General features: G+C 39.3%; 1 protein-coding gene across 1 annotated transcript in view; it reads left to right on the forward strand.

Moving 5' to 3' along the window:
- grin2cb (glutamate receptor, ionotropic, N-methyl D-aspartate 2Cb) overlaps positions 1–5,000 on the forward strand; it is a gene marked incomplete at its 3' end in the record, with an annotated part of 117,915 nt that overhangs the window by 81,330 nt on the left and 31,585 nt on the right. The window lies entirely within an intron of this gene.

Genomic DNA, 5,000 nt, shown 5'->3' on the forward strand with positions numbered 1-5,000 from the left:
GGACTACCTGTCTCACCCCTCTATTCATATCTTGCCTCTTTCCTCCTGTCTCACACCTCTCTGGCTGTCTTACGCTCCTCTCTGTGTCTCACATCTCTTTTAATTAATGTGCGTCACGCTGCTAATTGATGGCTCACATGTCTCACATCCCAATGACTACCTGTCTCACGCCTCTTTTCATGTGTCACCCCTCTATTCATGTCTTGCCTCCTTAATCCTGTCTTACTTATTCTTATTATTTTTATTTTTTATTTAATTTGTTTCATTTTATTTTATTTTATTATTATTTTTACCTTATGTTTTATCTTAATGTTTTTAAATGCTTTTTGACTCTAATTCATTTCCTTCTTTCTTCCCTGTTTCCTTTCATTTACATTTGTTAACTTTGTGAAGCACATTGAGTTGCACCTGTGTATGAAATGCGCTATATAAATAAACTTGCCTTGCCTTGCCTTGCCTTGCCTTACACTCCTCTCTGTGTCTCACGTCTTCTAATTACAGTTTTTTTCAATTGCTTTTGTCCAAACCTCAGCGACATTTGCAAAACTCTTAATACAATTAGCACACCAAGGGCTTTCCATTGCCATACAGTTGACACATTACATGCCTTTTTCACACAATTAGCAGTCAATGAATGCATTTCTTTGTGTATATTTCACAGTGTGTGCTTTTGAGAAGAAAATGAACTGTTTGGCCAATTGTGCTTGGTAGGTGGTAGTCTGTGTTAAGAGTTTAGAAAAAGTATCCAAAGTATGGGTAAGCGCTTGTTAGCAATTGAAAAAAACTGTAATATGTGTCGCACTGCTAATTTAGCGTCCCATGACTACTAGTCCGGCAGCCAAAAGCCAAATATCAGCTGAACCCAGTGTCGTCTGATAAAGTTTTTTTCTTTGCAGTTTGTGGTTGCTTAAGGTGTACCTATTAAGATTCCAGACGATGCCCGGTGATATCCCTTGAGCATTTTCAGATATTGAGCCTTTTATGCTTGATGTGCTGCAGCCATAGATTACAACAGTGTTTGGCTCCCAATTCATGTTATGCTGACCAAATACCCTGTACCATACTTATTTTGTGTTTGTTTACATGGTAGGATGTGTATAAGAACAGGTGGTGAGGTATGGACATCAGTGGGGGTGGGGTCATGCATGTTTGGGGGCGGGGCATTCACCTAAAAAGCCTGATTTTCCAAGTCGGAGACACAAAGGCCAACATTTCGCCAAACGTGGCTTTATATCTCATAGTGGGTTGTTTGGTTTTGCTGTTTGTAGTTGTCCAACACTTACCCATCAGGATAAGAGTGGGTGATGTGCCAATTTCAGATATTAACCCTTTCATGTTGATTTCGCTGCAGCCATAGCCCGCAAGCTTTTGACAGCTTCATAACTGCACTATAATTAACCATAGAGCATTCTGGGTGGTAGGCCTGCCACATCAAAGTGGAGAAAGTGTCCTCGTACCAAATAAATTTTAGACAATTACATAACTAGCTGTTTGTCAAGCAGAAATATGTAACATTTAGGCGAATATTGGTGGTGTCAGCTCAGTACCCAGAAAGGATTACTAATTAAACACAGAATTTCACCATTTCATACATTGCTATTTACTCTTCCTGTGCTGTTGTAACACAAAATAAAAATTGTAAGTAATAATTACATAATTTTTGGTTGATTATTTGTTTGCCTACAAAGTACATAATTTCAGTGGTGGTCGTATTAACATGGAAAGAGATAAAATTAAAATTGTAAATCCACAAAATGACATTGTAATTGACCTTTTACCAGCCCATACCATATCAGGGTGTGACACTGCGCCATCCTATTTTGGTATTGGTAAAGGCTTTGTTATCAAGACCCTAAAAGCTGGATATCACTTGACATCAATTGGTAATGTGCTGGCACCATTCCAACAACTTTCCAGTGAGGCCACTAACTTTGTGTCGGCATGTTATGGCATTCCAGACAGTATCAGCATGTCACATACAAGGTTGGTGGTATGGGGAAAAAAGAATGGGAAAGGTAATTTATCTTCACCTAACCTGGCTGCTCTTCCACCAACAACAGAGGCATTTCTTAAGAATGTGAAAAGGGCTCATTTTCAAGCAATATTGTGGAGGACATTGGTTCACACTCCACCTAAACTATCTCCTGAAGCATTTGGATGGAAGAAAGACCCATGCAACAAAGCACTGATACCAATAAGTGTTCCAGAAAATGTCAAAGTGGCACCAGACTACATTTTACAGATGATCAGATGTGATTGCAAGAGTAAAAGCCCCTGCAATTCTAAGAAATGTAGCTGTGCTGTAAACAGTGTGCCTTGCACCATTTTCTGTGCATGTGCTGGGATGCTGCCGAACCAATGTTGTGTGAGCTTTACTGTGTGTGTGTGTGTGTGTGTGTGTGTGTGTGTGTGTGTGTGTGTGCGTGTGCGTGTGCGTGTGCGTGTGCGTGTGCGTGTAGTGTATATAATGTAGGCTATAGGTGTTTTAGGTGTTAAGGACTCTGTATGTTGTATAGGTGTAGACAGGTCTTTCTGTGCGAATTTAAATGCATGTACATGTCTTATTTGATGGCTTTATGGACTTTTAAGTGATCATTTAATACCAGTCAGGATACACTGGATTGACTTAATTTTTTGACTCAACAGTATATATAATGTATAGCTGTTTTCCTATGTTTAGACCTCTCTCTCTCTCTCTCTCTCCTGTCTCTCTCTCTCTCTCTCTCTCTCCTCTTCTCTCTCTCTCTCTACCTATCTCTCTCTGTCTCCTCCTCTCTCTCTCTCTCTCTCTCTCTCTCTCTCCCTCTCACTGTCTCTGAGCATGCGGTACTGTATGTTGCAGTGTATATAGGTCTTTCTGTATAAATTTAAGTGCATGTAAAGATCTTATTTGATGGCTTTATGGATTTAAGTGATCATTCAATACCAGTCTGGATACACTGGATGTATGTCATTTCTTTACTCATCTTTTGGAACAGCCAACGAACAGCCAACAGCCCACACTCTGTTGTTCTTTTTTTTTTTGGGGGGCGGGGGGGGGTCTTTTATGTTGGCTATTTGTGGTAGGCTACCTACCGGCGATGTTGTCATGTACAGTTGAGGACGATATTATTAGCCCCCCTCCTGAAATTAGACATATCTCTTCATTGATCATTGAGAATGATCATTATTAATAAATGTATGTTATTCTGGAAACAAATACACCATGGAGATAGTATCCAATAAGTTAAATTTGGACTTTTCAATTTTCACAATGAGTTTAAACCAAAAAGTGTAAAAATGGCAAGGACAAAATTATTAGCCCACCTATCATTAATAGTCCATACAGTGGCATTTATGAACAAAAATTGACACCAGGCACTTTGATTAGTTGTTAACTATGTTGGCACATGTCCTACCAGGGCTTTTGGCCCATTTTTCATTGCAAATAGTTAAGCTGGTCCAAATTGCATGGATGTTGAGGATGAACATTCATTTTCAACACTCTTCAGATACTATTTAAAGGATTGAGGTCTGAACCACTCCATGACCATGGTTTTAGTATCCTTGAAGAACATTTGAACTATTTTGGATGCAAGTTTTGGGTTATTATCTTATTGAAAGATCCAGTGAAGATCTTAGCTCCCTCTATGAGCATATTTTTGCAAGGTCACTTTCCACATTCTATCATAATTTTCGTTTTTTATGGTGCTGTACACCCAAACAAGGTTTCCTGTGGCTGAGGCTGCCACAGAATGATGCATCCACCACCATGTTTAATTGTGGAAACCATCTTATAACAATTCAAGGCCTATCCCTTTCTTCACCTGACAGAAGCAGAATCCATGCATCAAAGCAGGTGCAATTGAATATCATCAGATGAAAGCAGAGACGTTCAAAACTCATTTTTGACTTTCAAATGTTCACAGGCAAAGCTCAATAACACTCTGATATGCACTGCCTTTAGTAAAGGGGTTCTTCTGTGATGATGGCCCGAAAGCCCAATATGATGACAAGCCCTAACAACTGTCTTTCTTGGGGGGGGGGAAACTCCAGGTGAGGCCAGGTCAATAACAATCATCTAGGCAGGTGTCCAATGCTTCTTTGGTCTAATGAGGCTAAGCAGTTTCCACAGTTACACATAGTGGTGGGGCATCAAGTTTAGTCTGTTATTCTGCCTCAGACACAGGGAGTCTGTGTCTGAATCTGGATTGCTGGGTCTTCCAAGAACATTGTAACCCAAAGCATACATTTAGATTAGTTCAGAGGTTCTTCAAGGACAGTAAAATCATGATATTGGAATCACCCGCTCATAGTCCAGTCCTCAATCCCACTGAGAGTCTGTGGGTAATGTCTATGCTCAGCATCCATGCGATTTGGACCAGCTAGAACACTTTGCAGTGAAGAAATGGGCCAAAATCCCTAGTGGGGCATGTGCCAACCTAGGTAGCAACTTATCAGAGCCTGTTGTCAGTTTTGGTTCATAAATGGCGCCATATTGATTATTAATGATTAGGGGGCTAATAATTCTGTCCTTGTCATTTTTGCCCTTTTTTGTTTAAACTCATCGTAACAATAGAAAAATCCAAATTCAACTCATTGAACATTATCTCCATCAGTGTATTTGTTTCCAGAATAACAGAAACTGTTAATAATGGTCATTCTTACTGAGAAATCAAGAGAAATGTCTAATTTCAGGAGGGGGGCTAATAATATCGTCCTCAACTGTATGTTGTCATGATGTGATCTCATAATGCACAATCCGTTCCATACTTTACAGTCTTATTCTAAGCAATGTTGTGAATGTTTTTACTGAGGCATTTCTTGATTTATATAACTAAATGCATAAAAATAGGCCGAAATCGCATTTTTTAAGGTTATTAGCAGTATTTTCTCTGTACCTGGATAACAAAAGGAGATAGCCACAATTAACCACAGTAAATATTCTTGTATGTACGATATTAACAAAATAAAAAAGGAATTTTGAAGCTGGCATTTTCAGGTGGTCAGATTCATTGCAT

The sequence above is a fragment of the Engraulis encrasicolus genome, chromosome 2 (assembly GCF_034702125.1).
Source record: "Engraulis encrasicolus isolate BLACKSEA-1 chromosome 2, IST_EnEncr_1.0, whole genome shotgun sequence".
Lineage (NCBI taxonomy): Eukaryota > Metazoa > Chordata > Actinopteri > Clupeiformes > Engraulidae > Engraulis > Engraulis encrasicolus.